The sequence below is a fragment of the Eumetopias jubatus genome, unplaced genomic scaffold, assembly GCF_037043125.1.
Source record: "Eumetopias jubatus isolate StellerSeaLion01/CBP00866 unplaced genomic scaffold, mEumJub1_p1.0 scaffold_6, whole genome shotgun sequence".
Taxonomy (NCBI): Eukaryota; Metazoa; Chordata; class Mammalia; order Carnivora; family Otariidae; genus Eumetopias; species Eumetopias jubatus.
This window is the reverse complement of record NW_028274812.1, coordinates 146708864-146727652: the sequence shown is the minus strand read 5'-3', so window position 1 is coordinate 146727652 and position 18789 is coordinate 146708864. Positions and strand designations below refer to the sequence as shown.

The following is an 18789-nucleotide window of genomic DNA, read 5'->3' as shown; positions in this document are numbered from 1 at the left end:
AAATGCAAACTTATGCTTACACAAAAAACCTACCTATGAACGTTCATAGCAACCTTATTTTTAAAGCCAAAAACTGAACACGACCCTAATGTCCTTCAGCAGGTGTGTAAGGACACAAACAGCAGTGCATCCTTGGGAACTCCCCTCAGCAGGAAAGAGGAGAATGCTGATGATGAATCAACAATCTGGAGGTGCATCAAGGACACTAATGCTGAGTGAAAGAAGTCAATCTCAGTAGTTCACATACTGTATGATTCTAATTACACAACCTTATCAAAATGACACAATTATAGAGATTAGAACAAATGAGCAGTTGCCAGAGGCTTAGGGATGATGGGCAGAGGGTGTGGGCATGACTGTAATGCGAGCAGGCGGGAGACTGTGGCAGTGATGTTCTGTGTATTGGTTACGTGAATCTGCAGAGTATGTAACCTTTTGAGAACAGCTTCTTTCACTTGAGATAGAACCATACACAAACATTGAGCCGATATTAATTTCCTGCTTTTGATATTGTACTTTGGTTTTGTAAGAAGTGATCCACCAGAGAAATGGGTGAAGGGTACACAGAACCTCTCTGTACTATTTTTGCAACTTACTATGAATGTGTAACTATTAAAACAAAAGTGTTTTTAATTTTTTATTTAAATTCAATTGAGTTAACATGTAGCATATTATTAGTTTCAGGGGTAGAGTTCAGTGATTCATCAGTTGCATATAGCACCCAGTGCTCATTATATCAGGTGCCCTCCTTAGTGCCCATCACCCAGTTACTCCATCCCCCCACCCCCCACCCCTCCAGCAACCCTCAGTTTTGTTTCCTAGAGTTAAGAGTCTCTTATGGTTTGCCTCCCTCTCTGTTTTCATCTTATTTTATTTTTCCTTCCCTTCCCCTATGTTCATCTGTTTTGTGTCTTAAATTCCACATATGAGTGAAATCATATGGTATTTGTCTTTCTCTAAATGACTTATTTCACTTAGCATAATACCCTCTAGTTCCATCCATGTCGCTGCAAATGGCAAGATTTCATTCTTTTTGATGGCTGAGTGCTATTCCATTATATATATAATCTTTATCGATGCATCTGTTGATGGACCGCTGGGCTCTTTCCATAGTTTGGCTATTGTGGACATTGCTACTTTAAACACTGGTGTGCATATGGCCCTTTGAATCACTATTTTTGTATCCTTTGGATAAATACCTTGAAAATAAAAGTCTTTTTACATTAAAAATATGAATAGAAACTGTATTTTTAAAAAAGATTTTATTTATTTATTTGAGAGAGAGAGACAGAACACGAGCAGAGAGGAGAGGGAGAAGCAGGCTCCTGAGCAGGGAGCCCAACGCGGGGCTTGATCCCAGGACGACCTGAGCCAAAGGTAGACACTTAACCACCTGGGCCACCCAGGCACCCTTAAAAACTGTATTTTACCAAATAATTTCTACATGTATCTTTTGATTATCATATAATTATTATTTTACTTATTAATATTATAAATTAAAAAGATGTATTTTATAGATTGAGTTTTGAATGTTAAATCACATTGCATTTCTGAAATAAACTACACACAAAATTGAAATTATGTGAGGTGATAGATGGTAACTAAACTGATCATGGTAATCATTTTGCAATATATACATATATCAAATTATTACATTGTATACCTTAAACTTACACAATGTTAGATGTTAATTATACCTCAATAAGGCTGGAAAAAAATAAAAATAGAATTGCCATATGACCCAACAATTCCACTTCTGTGTATATACCCAAAAGAATTAAAAGCATAGTCTCAAACAGATACTTGTACGCTCATGTTGACAGCAGCATTATTCACAATAGCCAAAAGGTAGAAACAACTCAAGTGTCCATCAGTGGATGGATGGCTAGACAAAATGTGGTTAATTCCTAATTTCATGTAATGAATGCTTAGGTCATTACTCTTAGGCATTTATTTTATTTGTATATATGTACATAAGGGTGTCCCCCTACGTATACTTCTAGCTGCACAGTATGTGTGTAGTACTGATATGTACTATTTTTATCATTTATTTCAAAATAGTTCTTAATTTCAATTGTGGCCTCTCCTATGAACCATAAATTATTTAGAGGCATATTTATTAATTTTGTAAACAAAGATAAATTTTCATTTTCATGTTTTGATTTCTGGCATAATTTTATTGCTCTGAAATATTAGCATGTATCCAACCCTGTTATATTTTTCGAGCCTTGCTTTGTGGCCTGGTAAAATGTCAAATTTGAGATAATTTCATCTGTGCTTGCAAAAGGTTTGATTCCTGAAGTCGGTATGTGCACTGTTCTCTCTATGTGTATATGGATTGCATTATTTTGTTTTATGGTTATTTTTCCATTTATGTTTTCTTTTTTTTTTTAATTTTATTTATTTGACAGAGAGACACAGCGAGAGAGGGAACACAAGCAGGGAGAGTGGGAGAGGGAGAAGCAGGCTTCCCACCGAGCAGGGAGTCCGAAGTTGGGCTTGATCCCAGGACCCTGGGATCATGACCTGAGCATAAGGCAGATGCTTAATGACTGAGCCACCCAGATGCCCCTCCATTTATGTTTTCTATTAGTTTTTCAGAGAGATATATTGTGTGAAAATGTCCCACTATGATTGCGATTTTATCTGTGTCTCTTTTTACTTCCATCACCACCTGGAATTTTTTTCTCCATTTCTTAATCTTCCAGAAGCAAGAAATTCTGGATAAAGCATGGTTTATGTAACAGCTATGATTTGCAGCTACAAGGTGTTACCTCCAATTGAACAACTGCAACAAGAAAGCCTAGACAAAAAATGTGTTTAACTTATACAAGCTTTAGCATATCTGTTGAGACTTTAGAGAAGTCTTATTACTTAATAAAACTTCTACATGTTTCCTTCCTCAAAAGAAATGAGGAAAATGTAATTCAAATATAAATGTTCTCATGGGAAACTCAAGATTAAGGTTGAAGAGAAGTTGCAGTAGAGATTCAGATCTTCCTTCCTCTGCCTAAAATATGAGCCTGGTTCTACCCCCAGGGCCTGGCCCAGATTTGTCTAACTCTGGGTAGGAGACAATCAGAACTGGTTTGACTAGAATCTCAGCTTCAGACATGGGTGTGTCTTTACCTCCTAATGTACAGTGTTGAGGTTAAGGAGTCATGCAACCTGAACTTAAAGAGGATGTTTCCTTAGCAGCTTTATCTTTGATCTTACTTGAGTAATTTCATTTAATGGTTACAATTAGGCTACATGGTAAAAAGGAAAAACCTAAATGCAGGGAATTCTTAGTCTGGGGCACTGTCTTCAATAATTTTGTGAATTCCCTGGAAATATTCGCCTCTCAGTGACCATGAGGTCCAACAAATTCTTTTTGGCTAGCCCAAGCAGCTTCTCTAGATGGACTCAACACCTCTTTCCCCCAGGATAACCAGTGCTCACCAATATATTAAGGATGGAAGCCCATTTGGAAGCTCTTGTGTTCACTGGCTATGCCCTTGTTAGTCTGTTAGGTTCACAGCCCAGTATGGCTGCATCCAATACAACTAAACAGCATGGAGATTTGTTGAAGCCCTAATTCTAAGTCCATTATGGAACTTAAGTCTTTATCTTCTTGTTTACATTTACCATCTTGTTGCCGCCCAAGATAAATCACTCCACCTTTTCATTTTTTTTTAAGATTTTATTTATTTCAGAGAGAGAGAGCACAAGCCAGGGGGAGAGGCAGAGGGAGAAGCAGACTCCTCACCGAGGACCCATGACCTGAACCGAAGGCAGACACTTCACTGAAGGAGCCACCCACGCGCCCCACCACTCCACCTTTTATAATCAGGAGCGTATGCGCAACTCATATTGTGCATTTTCTATATGGAAGATCGTGGACCAGCACTCTCTGCAGAGTAGCATTATCAGTTCTTGTGTAAACCCACATTTCCCAGTTTTATTTGTATTTTAGCTTTCCATCGTATCCGTGCCATTAGAGTGCCAGTTACAAGCACTTCATCCAACCTATCCCTGGGTGAACTTTCTTCATGTCTGTGTTTAGGGAGCTTCCTTCCTGGCAGATGCTGATCTCCATGAGGACAGGAATTGTGCCTTTGTCCTGTTTACCTTTACAGTCTCTAGCACCTTGCACAGCACCTGACCTTCCCCAGGAATTTAATAAAACTAGTTAAATGGTTGTGTAGAAGGCCCTAATCTCATGACTTTTTTCTACAATAAGAAGTTTAAAAAATATATTTCTCTGTTTAAATCTTTTTTTTTTAATTTCAGTTCTAATTTCTTCTTTATCCAATTCCTTATTCCTGCTTTTCAGATGTATACATGTATAGCCCTAGACCAAGAAGTGACTTTTCAGGGGACACTGGCTATCCCCAAGCTTGAAATGATAATGCCTTATTCGCTAAAGGAGGAGAGGTTTCAGCTCAGTATTTTGCAAGCTCTAGTTCCACATTCCCTTTAAAATTATTTTCTGTGGCAATGTTTTTGCCCTTGCTCTTGTGAGTTACAGGGTAACACCGTCTTCCCGTGCTGAAGATCGCTCGCATTTGTGTGGGTGAGCAGAATCCAGGTTTTGGGACAAGGTCCTCGCCCTATAAAGGTTTTGCATGGGGTTGGTGTTTTGCATGGCGTGGATGTTTTGCAAGTTCCTTGTGTTTTGTTTTTTTAATCACTGAGACCACTGGAAGGAGAGGTGGACCGCCTTTGCGACCTTGTTCAGCCCGGTTCTTAGGGGACTCGCGTGCCGCCACCTTCCTCGGGATGGCGGGCGCAGCGGGGTGAGCGACACGGAGACCAGGTTTCTGATCGCAGGACACCTACTGCTGTCCTTGTATGAGAAGTCGTTCTGCGGTCGTGGGACGCGCTGGGAAGGCAGCCTGCACCCCGGAGTCTCACCAACACAATTCCGCGCCCAGAACCCTGTTCTTAGGCAAAGAGCGCTGGGGGGTGGCGGGGGGGGGGTGCAGAGCGAGAAAAAGTCTCTGCGGCGCAGCAGTAAAGAACGTTTTGGGGTACAATTTGGCAGCCTTCCTTGGGCACCTTCTTCACGAGGAAGGCGAGTGTGCCCACGGGTCTAGATGGTGACATGCAGCGTGTCCCACACCACCTTACCCATCGCGACACGTTCCGTCTTTCTCTGCAAGCACAACCTGCCCCAGTTCCTCTTGCAAGTTGCCTTCCATGACTGTGCCAGAAAGGGACACGTTAAAGTTTGTTTTCCTCGAAGCAATATACCTGATAAATAAAGTGCGTGGGGGAAAATGACACGTGGCTGAAACTGAGCAGAACTGCAGATCGCAGATACGGAATTTCCAAGCCTATTCCCCCGTTTGCATAAGGACTAACCATATCTTCAGCCGGTGTCTGAGCATCAAATCACACAGTGGATACGAGACGTTCAGTCCAGTACTGCTAGGTGTAACAAGGGCTCGCTCAGTCCCTTAAGGAAGAAAAGCAAAGGACTGGACCACTAAGTGCCTGAGTTGGGGGTGGGGGACTTTATGGGTTCATGTAGGTGGCAAAAGATAAGGTAAAAATAAAATCTCCTAGGGTTTTTATCAAAAGACTGTCGTGTGTGGACATGAACTAAAAATTCTGACTCATAAACTCAACTAAATGCTTTCAGTAGAGTTTCGGAAACTCATCATAGACAATTGTGCGGACTGGCTCTCCCGCGTGGGGTTCCATGGTGTAATGGTTAGCACTCTGGACTCTGAATCCAGCGATCCGAGTTCAAGTCTCGGTGGAACCTGCCTTGTGTTTTAATCCCCTTTTCGGGTTTTTCCTGGGAAAGGGCTTTTCATCTGATTGACCAAAGTCAGTTCTGCCCCTGGTGTCTCCTACGAGTTTCTGCAAGTCCTGACACGTCTGAAATCGGGTGAGGAAGAAGGAATAGAATTTCATTCTGGCTTTATGGAGTTTATTCTATAAGGAAGAAAAGAAGCAACAAAAGTAAATACAGTAGGGAAACAGCAAAAGCCCTGCACTCTGCAGCCACTGGAAAACCAACTCTAATAAAAAGCAACAATCCACTTATACGACATTCATTTTCTGTGCACATTAGAATGAATGTTTTGGATATTTCAAACATGGGAAATAAATAATTCTATTGGTATTGGAGAATATACATACAGTTCATAGCAAATTTCTCTTCTAGCCTGGCGTCTAGCTGCAGTTTCTGCCCCCTCCTCGCCCCCTATGGCCACTGAACCTAGTTTATATATATAAAATACAGACAGACACTACACGCACACGAACCAAATGTACTTAAATTGGGTGACTCTAAGTACAGGGGCATATAAGACTCATTTTTTGCATTTCAAAAATATCTACAGACTTAACCTATTTTGAAGTAAAAATTAAGGGGACATCCACAATAATATTTTCACTGCAATGTTCATCTGGTCATTGTGCCACCGATAGAATACCAAACAACCCTCTTTCTCATCAAAAATTAGTAATTACTGTTGTTTCTTTGCTAATTACATTATTTGTAGAAGTTTCCTTTTTTCATTTGCTCTTGTACTATTTTGCATAGGCCTTTAATTTCTTATTAGATGAAGTGAGCCTGTTTTTCTCCTGGCTTTGAAATTTGCAGACATTTCACTAAGGGCTGGGAAGATTCCATCCCAACAAATGGTCTCATTATGATTCCAGATGTGTATGAGATTGTTATTAGGCAATTTTTTTCTCCCCTCACAACCAACACATATCACTAACTCCAAGTGTGCTCACACTGCAAATTCTCCCCCCATATGCTGGTCTTATTCACTGTTGGCTTCTTCTCATATTGCCCCTTTGTGTAAACTGTTTAATCAAACATTTATTTCCAGATTCTCCTTCATAATAAATGAGTTGCATGAAGTTTCTGCCACTACACGTGGACACACTCCATTGTTTAAAACCAGAGATCTGTGGTTTTCTCCCACACAGTGAGCCACTAACTGTAGAATACTGTGCACTTCTGGAGTTTTTGCAAGTATTATCCTGGGAAAATACTAATTAGGGTTTTATTGTTACAGGATTTTTGTTTCCTTAGTGCCTGCGGTTCTTGGTCATGCTGCTTCAAAGAATAAAGAGGCAGACCAGATGAAGAGTGGTGGGCAGCAAAGCAAATTTTATTGAGCGATAGTACAAAGCTCTTAGAGATGGAGGGGACCAAAAAGGGTTGCCATTTTGGGGTTTAAATCAAAGGGTTTTTATAAGCTCTTTTGCAGAACTATCTTGAGCATCCTGAGTGTGGACCCCCTGTGGATTGGCTGCAATCAGAGCTTTGATCATGCACCTGTTTACCTATCAGGTTATTGTTCACATGTTGATGGTCTTTTGGGCTGACATTTGGAGACTAACTGCCTCAGCCTGTGATTGTAACCAATGTTTTATGGTTCATTGTTTTGTTTCAGGGTGTTTTGCAAAAGTCACTCCTGCAGAGGCTGTTAGGATGCTATTGTGGTCTTTTCTAAGTTGTAAAGCAGGATGCTAGTGCAGTTTTGTGTTAGCTGTCCTGGATTTTTTGCTTTCTTGTTGGAGACCCTGGCCCTGACTACCTAAGTAGTCCAATTAACTCCTAACATTATCACACCCCTTTGACCTTCAGGGTAAATGCAATCTACTCTTCATACCCATCATTCATGTATATAGATTGCTCTTCATTTGGTCAAAATTGAAGTTTGCATTATTCTTTTTTATATTCCTAGATACATATTTTCTTTTTCAGACAAAAATGCAAAAAGTGTCTCAACTCTGCAACAGTGAAACCCTAAGTCTTTATTGTACACATTTTGTTATCAGAAAATTGTACATATGACTCAAAACCAGAAAATTTATTTTAGTTTTTTAAAGATTTTATTAATTTATTTATCAGAGAGAGAGGACACAAGCAGGGGGAACAGCAGGCTCCCTCTCTGAGCAAGGAGCTGAATGCAGGACTCGATCCCAGGACCCTGGGATCATGACCTGAGCCGAGGGCCGACGCTTAACTGATTGAGCCACCCAGGCATCCCCCAAACCAGAACATTTAAAGAAGATATGGTCAGTAGATATTCTCTCTACATAAAAAACTGGTCACCATGGTTCATTAAAACCTATAGCCATATGGATTAATCAGATTATTATGAAGAGGGGAGGAAGGATTGTGAAGATTCTTTTCCTTTTTGTTTTTTTCTGATAAAGCATGAGAAGACCCAGCCATATTTAAGAAGGAAGGCATGAATGAAGTAGATGAGTGTATATCCAGAGCAAGTAAAAATGCAGTTTGCCCGCAGTTGATATCAATCACTCACTGTATATTGCTGATGAAGTTTTCAAGTGTGATCAGGGTCATTTTTGTAATGCTCTCCCATCAAGAGTGTTGCCATCTACAATGACGCCCTTGTAATATCTGTTTCCTAGGACATTCTATGAGTAGATCATTTTATTGTCTGCAAACTAAGTAAGCCCTCCTACCAGGTCAGGGTACAGGGCTGATACAGGGATTTCTGGTATACAGGCTGTCCTAAAATGGAATTAATCATGCCAGTGATCTTTGATCCTCTCAAAGTTTGTCCATCTCACACCATGCAAGTGGCCCTATTTGAGGTTGTTTTAATGTCCCTCGTTACCCACATGTTAGATGCTAATCTGTTGTGAAATGGAACTCAAAGACTTTGGTCAAAATCAATATTCCTCATTCCTATCCCAAAAGAACTTCGATATGTTGAATTTCAATTTTGAAACTAAGAAGGAAACGAGAATTTCATCAGCAGAGAAGTGCTGCTATAGAGGAAGAAAGACCGGGGAAGAAAGCACCTTACAGCATCCGGAAGCTGGCCTGTCATTCAAGCCACGCCATGTGATTCTCCTACTGAGCATAATCTCACAGAACACCAACATCAGACATGGTTCCTCTGAGACCGTGGTAAAGTGAGACCAACAGGTGGCATCACAACTTTGTCGAAGCTAAGCAAAGCCCAGGTCACTGTGGCCACCCACAAAACACCAAACCTCCCTCTCACTAAAACAAGTGACTGCCACTCCTTACCACTTTACCTTCATTCTAGTCTACTTCCTTATAAATAAGACCAATTGAGATACCCAGTGATAGAATAGCTCTGCTTTCTGACAGTTCTAATCCAGATCAGAACCCTGCTACTCTGGACTGTCACCCGAAGCACCCAACCAGAGCCCAAATCCTAGAGTAGGTTCTTTCTAACATCCTCCTCCATAAACACCTCATGATTCCTCCAGTGTGTGTTCTCCTCACCGCAGTGGATAATAAGCCCAGCCTGCTCAACCACAGGGATGTTCCTGGTAGTCTGGCTGGAGGCATTGACATGGTCCACATACTGTCAGAGAGCTGCAATCTGTTTTCGGAATCCAGAGCAGGCATTTGAATTAATTATGTCCCACAATTCAAAGCACGTTACCATTATTGGTCCATATACAGCTCTTTCTTTTACTTGACCGATTGATATTTCCCTTTCACAATATAACATTCTATATCTTCGAAGTCCAGTAGCAACTATTCTACTATTTACTATGTAACTTCCCCCCCTCACCTCCTTCCCCCCTGATTCTGTAATTTTTTGTTTGAATGTTTTCTTGTGAAATATGGAGCTCTGTTTGCATGTGTTTTGTTATTTTATATGAGCAGTACAGTGTTGCACACATAGTTTTTACATTTAATTTGTAACTTCTTCTCCCTGTTTCATCCTTCATTGTGTGCATCCACCCGGTTTAATAAACTCACCAAGTCCTAGACAAACAGATTGATTAAAAATCCCACCAGTGTAGACACGACTACACTGAACATATTCATAGATATCCTCCTATAGACTTGTGGGATATTTAGCACGACACAGAAAAGTTGGATCCTGTGGTATGTTTATCTTTTACTTAATTAAATGGTGCCAGATTTGTTTCCAAAATAACTCCATAGTTTCCAACCATCAGTTCGCAAGCATTGACATCCCTACAACTCTATCGATACTCCGAAGTTTCTGTCATTCTAACTTTTATCCATTTAAAAGAGGTCAAATGATATATATAGATTCTTTAATTATGTCTCAAAGATTACAGGGATTTTAGACACCTGTCAGATTTTTAGACTATCCCACATGTAAATTAGTATCTGTAAAGACCATATCTTAATTGATTGATTTTTTTACCTCTATAATGGTGTCCCTCTAATCTCTCCCACAAAGTTAACTTTAAAGGTATCTAACATAGGGCGCCTGGGTGGCTCAGTTAGTTAAGCTCAGATCATGATCCCAGGGTCCTTGGATCCAGCCCCATGTCAGACCCCCCCATCTGCTTCTCCCTCTGCCCCCCCACTCATGTTCTTCCTTTCTCTCTGGAATATAGGTCTTTTTTTAAAAGTATCTAATGTTTACATTTTTACTAGAATTTGTTTCTGCAAAGCAGATGTCAGTATTTTTGTGTATTTAATTTTATTTTCCATATGGCATTTTGCTATATATCTCATTCTGCTCCTGAAATTTTCCCCCTTTTTTTTAGATTCATCTATATAGTTATGTGTGGATCTACTCCTTTTAAATGTTGCCTAATACTTTCTGCGGTAAATACACTTTCTTTGACACCAAATACATCTGAGCTGGATGTAAAATCTTTGACTTACATTATGTTTCCCTAAGTATCTTGTAGGTGTTTTTCCCCACTTCCTCATACTATTGAATATTATTCTAGGGAATGCTGTTTCCAGTATGATTCTTCCCCTTAGCAGTGAAGTGATTTCTTTAGTGACTCCCTAAATAATTATTTCTTTATCTTCAAAGTCACATAATTTTACAAGGAAATATCCAGTGTTTTTCCCCCTCTGTTTGTGGTCACCTTCTCCCCCCACTGCCCCGTCCTTGCCATCTCTTCTTCCTCACTTATAAGTTTGCGTCCATATTTCTTTCTTCTGGACAAGCACTCGTAAGCCTCTTAACCCACTATTTGTCTCTTCCAATCATTTGTGAAGCCCACAGAAATACTTTTATCCCTTGAAAGTGTTATAGGAAGTAGGAAGTGGGGACAAAAGAATCTGCTCTGGGGTTTCTATGCAGAAGAACTGAAGCATTAATTCTTTCTAAGAAATATGTGGGTTGATGCTTTGTAGCATTTTAAAAATCTCACTCCCTTCCAATATATATATGTGGCTTAATTCCAATTTCTCTCCATATCTGGGGCCAAAATAGCTCTTCCCTTTCTCTCAAATCAGTCTTAGACTCTACATCCAAATCCTGTTGGCTGAAAAAGTCTTTTCCAGTATCAGCTCTGGTGTTCAGGAGCTGAAAAGGTCTACTGCGTGGGGAACTCCTTATAAACTGTTAAGAAACCTCTGCTCAAAAATAGACAAACGCCCATGTACTGATGAGTGATACTCCCTGCGTCAAAGGTAACACAAGCACTAAACACTCAGGGGCAGCAGTATTCTGTGCCAGCCTAAATCCAGAACCTTACATGGCACCACTTTCATGGCCTTATCACCAGAGGATGAATTCAGAACAGTGAACCAACCCAGTGATGGAGGCAGATGGTGGCAGAAATCCCCAGCACAGACAGAAGCCCACCAGCAACTGTTTGCGGGGGGGGGGGGGGGGGGGGTGGTGCAGAGCCAAAACCAAGCGACCTTTAAGCTCCGTCCTCCTGCTTCCTAGTTCTGAGACTTCAATCATTTATGGTTGGATCTCTGGGGACCCTGTGGTCTGTAAAATACAAATGTTGTAAAGATCTACAAATAATAAGACGTGTAAAGTCTTTGGAATGTGGTGTGTAGTAAAGGCTTGAAAAATAAGACCTGTTATCTATTATTTTGGGATACTAACACGTCTAACCCTGAGTCTGCTAACAACAACTTGACAATTTGAGGAGTGTCTCCTAAGGAACTTATGAAAACCTCAGTTCATAAGCCTGTCTGGAAGTCCTCGGTCAATACCGTCTCATTGTGCAGCACTGGAAATCAACTATCATGGGGTCCCTGCTTAACTCCTATCTTCTTGGCACAAAGTGTTCAATAAAATTACCCGTTAGTGTCACTACTTTTTATGAATCCTTACCTCCCCATGAGTGGAGAGTGGTCACAGGGAGTACCAGCGTGCTACTGGAGCCCAGGGGCTGGAATGTGTGATCTGAGGCATCTAATGAAGTCAGGTGAACTGCCCTGCGTAGCTTCCCAGTTTTGAAGGGTGACTCCCGCACTTGAGAAAGTAGCGTCTTCGGACAGGGGAAGGCGTGCGCCATCCGTATCTGCAGGTGCAGGTGGAGGATACGCGTTGGGGGAACAATCTGGGTTGTGGGAACTTGGGTTGGTTCCTGGCAAAAGCGTAGTCGGCAGGATTCGAACCTGCGCGGGGAAACCCCAATGGATTTCAAGTCCATCGCCTTAACCACTCGGCCACGACTACCTGCTCGCCGCCGCCCCAGAGCTGCGGTGAACCCCTGGGGGACGCGTGGAGTGTCGCCCGTGGAAGGTCCGGGCTCTCCCTGGAGAACGAAGGAGCCCAACCCGAGCAAATCCAGAACAGCCGGGACAGAAGACTCGAACGGCAAGTGCCCTGGGCGCTGGGGCTCGTCCCCTGCCTGCGGCCATCCGCGGGCCCCACGGTCACGCCTAGTGCTCGCGAACCTGTGGACGGCGAGCCCGGCTGAAAGTGCGCCCTGAACGACGTCGAGGTGGCAAACGCCAGCGGGAGAGGCACGGAAATGGGGGGGTCGTGGGATTACTTACGGAGCTAAAATCTAAATCAGGACCCTCTTCGGTGGCATTCAACTTGCCCTTCCAAAAGAACCGTTAAAACCGCCCTGGGGCGGAGAGGGAGGCGGGGGCCTAGTTTCCGCCCCGACTGCAAAAGCCGGGGCGGGGAGGTCGCGGACCCCTCAGGGACCGGAGGGGACGCGAGGTGGCTCCCGGCTCGGGAAAGGCGCGCTCCGAGCACACGCGGTCTCCAAGGCCCGCGCTCGGCCCCGCGCAGCACAGAGAAGCGCAAAAAGGAGATGAAAACACGCAAATGTTGGAATAACTCTAGCCAAATTATTAGGGCCCATTCTGGGGTCAGAGACTCTCTGGTTTACCAGACTGGGATAAGGAGGGGAGCGTTCGGACCAGATCTCGTTTTATGGAAGTGTCAGAAACCCTAACACCACGGACTTCCCTCTGCCTTCTAGGAACGGAAGCGCGTTCCCAGGGCATACGCTAGTAGATTTATTTATTTTTTTATTTTTTTATTTTTTTTTAAAGATTTTATTTATTTACGCTAGTAGATTTAGACAGAATCTCACATACAAAAGGAATGTGACCTCCAGGGTCGAGCCCGAATATGCTCCTCTGAGAGTTAAAACTCCCTCACATCCGTTTTCCTTTAAGATAAGGTGACAATAATGTTTCCCTCACTGTATTCTAGTCATTTTTATTTGGTCTTACTACCATGGCACTTGCTATAGACCCCCATTTAGGCTCATAAAGGGTTTATAACACTTAACGCGGTAAATTTATTTTGAACTTTATTGTCCTTGAGCAGTTTTTTATCCAAATATTGTCCCCGACCAGCGGCGTGTGCACCATCGGAGGTCCCTTGAGAAATGCAAGTTCTCCGGCCGAGTTCAGAGCGACACAATCGGAACCGGGAGCATGGGAGCGGGGAGATCCAGCAATTTGTTTTAACAGGAAGCCCGCCAGGGGCTTCTGATGCTCACTGAAGTTTGAGAAGTCCTCTCCTAGGGAAATATTCTTAACAAAGAAAACCATGTATTGCACAAAACTTTTTGCATTTCCCATTGTGATAGTTTAAGTAATATATTAAAAATGGATGAATGTTTAAGTATTTTTGCTTCATCTGCCACTAAAATGAGATTTGGGAGGATTCTGTAATCGTTCTGGGGAAATGTCTATGATATAATATTCACCGACATAGTAGTATGAACATGCTCCTTTGAGGAGGCAAACTTTTTGCATATGGAATACTGAGAGGAAGGAAGGAATACTTCAAATGTTTCTAGTGTTGGTTTCTGGGTTGTGGAGTTACGACTTAATGTTTTTGTTTACTATAGTGTTGAAGATATCAAGTCTTACAAGTGAATAGCAGAACAATGCATTTTATTGATTTATTTAATGATGTTACCCAAGAGTTGACATTTGCTTCAAATGGTTCTTGGATTAATGTCTGTCTTGTTCAGTGCACTCCACAGTGAAAGCACTCACCTTGAACTTGTTTCTCAAATAATCAATGTCAGTCAGCAATTGGCAAAATTAATGACAAATTTTCCACCCCTTCTTGCTTTCTGACGTTTAACTGGGTTTAAAAAAAAATAATTTTGGGAAAGAACACTGAGATAGAGAAGTTTCATAAGTCTTTAACATTTGTAATATAAATCTTCATATTTTTAAGGTTTGGGGAACTGTTTTATTTGAGGTCTGTTCCATAGTTATTCCTGCATATGGATGCAGAAAAAAAGAAGTTTTGAAATAGGTGGAACAATCTTGTAAGTCAAATGGTTGTGAGTTTTCTAAAAGACTAGACTGCAAGATCTTCCACTATGTGAATTACTCAAAACTTATTTTTTCTTTTTTAATTTAAAAATTTTTATTTAAATTCAATTGAGTTAACATATAGTGTCTTATTAGTTTCAGAGGTAGAGTTTAGTGATTCATCAGTTGCCTAGAACACCCAGTGCTCATCACATCATGTGTCCTCTCTCCTTAATATTAGCCCATCATGCACTTACCCCATGCCCCCACCCAACCGAAAGCTAATTTTGAAAATCGGTGATCATTTGGAGGAGCTGTTCAAATCGGCGCTCCCCTCACAGTTCTGCAGCGAATGCCAGAGCCTGTGTCGGCGAGCCGGGTGTCTCCTGGGTGCCCGTCAGAAGCGGCCCAGCAGGAAGCTGGCCTCCCGGGAGGCCTCCTGCTCTGGCCCCTTCCCGCAGGCCATCGGAGGAAGGCGTCCCTCCGGGCGGGGGAGGCAGTGCCACTTGGCCGCTTTGCCACAGCAGCGCGCTCTTCGCCCGAATGAGGTCCGAGGGCACTTCGTGGGAGAGACTGCGGCCTTCGGAAGAGGCTACTTAGCTAAGGAGCGCGACGGCTCGCACGTAGTCGTGGCCGAGTGGTTAAGGCGATGGACTAGAAATCCATTGGGGTCTCCCCGCGCAGGTTCGAATCCTGCCGACTACGGCGGCTCTCCTCTTTGGAGACGCCACCTCTGCTCGCACCAGCGCAGGCATGGGCTGCGCGTGCCCGCCTCACAGGCTCCACGCGCGTCCACCCTGGTTTTCCACTTGCCTTTTCACAAGCTACTTCCCCACCGTCCCCAAATGGTCTCGTTTTAGGCAAGGAAGAGCCCACCCTTTGTGTTGCTTTCCTCTTGGCTGCGACCAGAGCCCTGCTTTAGCCAGACAGCCGTTCCCAAAACGAACGTTGGCAGGAGGGTCTGCATCTGGAATTGCACCTGTTATCTGGGCTCTTCTCCGGCCCTGGACGTCCTCGCCACGCAGAAAAGGAAATTCCAGGAAATTTTGGATCGAATGCAGGTGAAAGCCACGACTCACAGCGTTGGTCGCCAAGTCGCAGATCCACACGGGTATTGATAGCAAAGCACCACACACAGCTAAAGAAATTAGGTAAAGCCATTGTCTTCGTGAAACAGGGTTGACGCCGCCTCGCTGGGCTGGCTTGTCCTGGGGTCCAGGACAGCGGTGATGAGAGGTGCTAAAACCTTATATACTTTAAGAAACTTGTATATTTCCTTTGCTGCATCTGTTAGTCCTTCAGAAGCAACAGAGCATCCTAAATAAAATGCTACTTATGAGGTATCTGTGACCCCCAAGTGGAAAGTGCCACCTCTAAGTGGCAATTGCAATAAACAAGGAAAAAAAAGAACTCAGAAAATTCATTAAGTTTTAACAGAAAACGAATGTTGCCTAGCATCTGTTTCCCTTTACCGTGCTTCCTTTTTTTTGGGGGGGGGTTTTGTTTATGTATTTGGCGGAGTGGGGGCACAGGCCGTGGAGGGAGGGGCGGGACCCCGGCCAAGCGGGGAGCCCGATGCGGGGCTCGATCCCAGGACCCCGGGATCATGACCTGAGCCGAAGGCAGACGCTCAACCATCTCGGCACCCCAGGCCCCCCTCCTGTGCTTCCTTCTTCAACAAGAAAGGGAGAATATTACAAATGAAGGGCGGCTTCTCGGTGGAGACCCTAGGGTGAAGGTTGAGAAGGGGCGGAAGTAGAGGTTCCAATAGCCTCTGGTTAAAGGAGCCCAGAGCCCAGCCCACTCGGCTGGACCTACCCGCGCCCGCCCACTCAGAGGTGTGCTCTGAGGAACTCACACCCACGAGCCCTCTGAGAAAGGTAAGACAATTCCAAGAACTGGTTTGACTAGAATCCTAGCTTCAGGCGCGGTGCGCTTTGGCCTGGTAATTCATAAAATTGAGGTTAATGACTCACATAGACATATTTGACAGGTGATTTTTCTTTAGCAACTTTGTGATTAATTACAGTTTAGTGGTGGTGAAGCTTATTCGTTAAAGTTAGGTTATGTGACATACAGGAGATGCCAGATTGCAGATGGTTCTCAGCCTGGCGTCTACGGTCTCCCAACAGTATCTGTGAGTTCCCTGACGTGGTCTCTACAATTGTCAGTTTTGTGTCAGGGGCATCTCTCTGTGAGAGGGTGAATAAGGGTTATTTTACATACCATGAGATTTTGAACCAAAAATAAGTTAATAATTTCTTTCTTAATAACTTCATGACCACTGAATGAAAAGAAGAGTTTGCTCATTTTATTTTGTTGTTTTGGAAAACACAGAAAATGACTTTGAGGAGATACGTGGGCTCCAAACAAATTCTGTCTAACTTATAATAGGTTTGTCTGACATGAGCCCAACACCTGTCTTCCCAATGACAAAGTCACACTCACCATTACGCCAGGGAAGAAAGCTTTATTGGAAATCACGATGCTCACTGCCAAGCCCATGTATACTTATGATGTTCACAGACCAAAACAGGCACAAGTCCACCTAAAGCAAATTACTTCCCAGGACTTGCCCGGTCCATATTGCTAAGGGCATTGACAAACCTATTCTTTTTTTTCCTGTTATATTACACTATCATGTTGAGAACAAACAGGCTCTACTTTGAGGATCTAGTTCCACAAGCTGCCTCTTGTATATAAAAACACATGGACCAGCAATGTCTTCCAACCAGCATCTTCAAACCCCATTCACCTAGAAATGACAGGTTTAAATTTTATTTATGCCTTCCACTTCATCTCTGCCATTATACTTTCAGGGTTTTTTTTAAATATTAAGATTTTATTTTTAAGTAACCTCTGCACACAATGTGGGGCTCAAACTCACAACCCTGAGATCAAGAGTCACACACTCTACTGATTGAGCCAGCCAGGCAAGCACCCCCATATTTTCAGTCTTTAGCAGTTTATGCAAACTCTTCCTGGGTGGGCTTTATTAGTTGCATGTGTATAGAGTATCCCTCATAGTGGGCACAGATCACAAGAGCAGGGACATGTTCTTTGTCTTAACTTCATGTTACTATACCCTAGTCAATAAGATTAAATTCATTCAGAAATGGAGTTTTATAACATGATGCATCATATGAAAGAGCCTCTTTAACCAAAATTGTTCCATGGTGTAATGGTTAGCACTCTGGCCTCTGAACCCAGCCATTTGAGTTCAAAGACTCATGGTTTATTTCAGTTTGTTTTTCTGTTGTGTTGGGTTTGTTTGTTTGTTTTTGTCGACATGGGCATGTACTAGGCAATTTCATCCCTGACATCTCTCAGCACTCAATATGTATGTCTGGGAGGCTTTGGACAGCCTCATCCTGTTTCATAGGGAAGGAAAAAAAGGTCAAAAGTAAATACTTCCACTTAAAACAGCATCAAAAAGAATAAAATACTCAGGAATAAGTTTAACAAAAGAAGTGCAAAACTTATATTCTGAAAACTACAGAACACTGTTGAAATAGATGAAGATAGATAATGATATCTCATATTTATGGATTGCATCTTAACATTGTTATGATGGCTATTCTCCCCCAAATTGATCTTCCCTATCGGAACGCTAGATGACTTCTTTGTAGAAATTGATGAGGTGATTCTAAAATTCACATGGAATTTCAAGGGACCCAGAATATCCAGAACAATCCTGAAAAAAGAAGAAACAGGAAGACTCACTTCCCAACCTCAAAACTAATTACGAGGCAGCGATAATCAAGACAGTGAGATCAATGGAATAGAACCGAGAGTCCAGAAATAAAGCCATATGTCTATGGCGAACTGGGTTTTTTTTATTAGAAGTGCCAAGACTATTCAGTGGGGAAAGAATAGTCTCTTCAACAAGTGGTGCTGGGAAAACTAGATAACCGCATGCAAAAGAACGAAATTGGACCCTTACCTCACACAATTTACATAAAGTAACTAAAATGGGTCAAAGATATAAGGTCTAATATTATAAAACTTTTAGAAGGAACACTGGGGAAATCATGACCTTGGATTTGGCAGTGGATTCTTAGATACGACACCAAAGGCACAGGCAACAAAAAAGACTTCATCAAAATTAAAAGCTTTTGTGCCTCAAAAGACACTATCAAGAAAATAAAAGGCAACCAAAAGAACAGGAGAAAATATTTGCAAATCACATATCTGATAAGGGGCTTGCATCTAGAATTTATAAAGAACTTTTACAACTCAAGGGAGAGACAAATAACCCATTAAAAATGAGCAAAAGACAGGAATAGACAGTTCTCTAAGAAAGATGTAAAAATTGCCAATAAGCACACGAGAAAATGCTTGCC

The 18789-nt window shown here is 42.4% G+C and overlaps 3 non-coding genes across 3 annotated transcripts; 2 read left to right on the top strand and 1 right to left on the bottom strand.

Annotated features, from left to right (window-relative positions):
• Nucleotides 1–5680: 5680 nt before the first annotated feature.
• Nucleotides 5681–5752, top strand: TRNAQ-CUG (transfer RNA glutamine (anticodon CUG)). Its single transcript has one exon. It is a non-coding gene; the product is annotated as a tRNA-Gln (tRNA).
• A 6552-nt stretch (nt 5753–12304) lies between these two features.
• Nucleotides 12305–12386, bottom strand: TRNAS-UGA (transfer RNA serine (anticodon UGA)). The gene has a single exon. It is a non-coding gene; the product is annotated as a tRNA-Ser (tRNA).
• Nucleotides 12387–15069: 2683 nt separating this feature from the next.
• Nucleotides 15070–15151, top strand: TRNAS-AGA (transfer RNA serine (anticodon AGA)). The gene has a single exon. It is a non-coding gene; the product is annotated as a tRNA-Ser (tRNA).
• The last annotated feature ends 3638 nt before the right edge of the window (nt 15152–18789 follow it).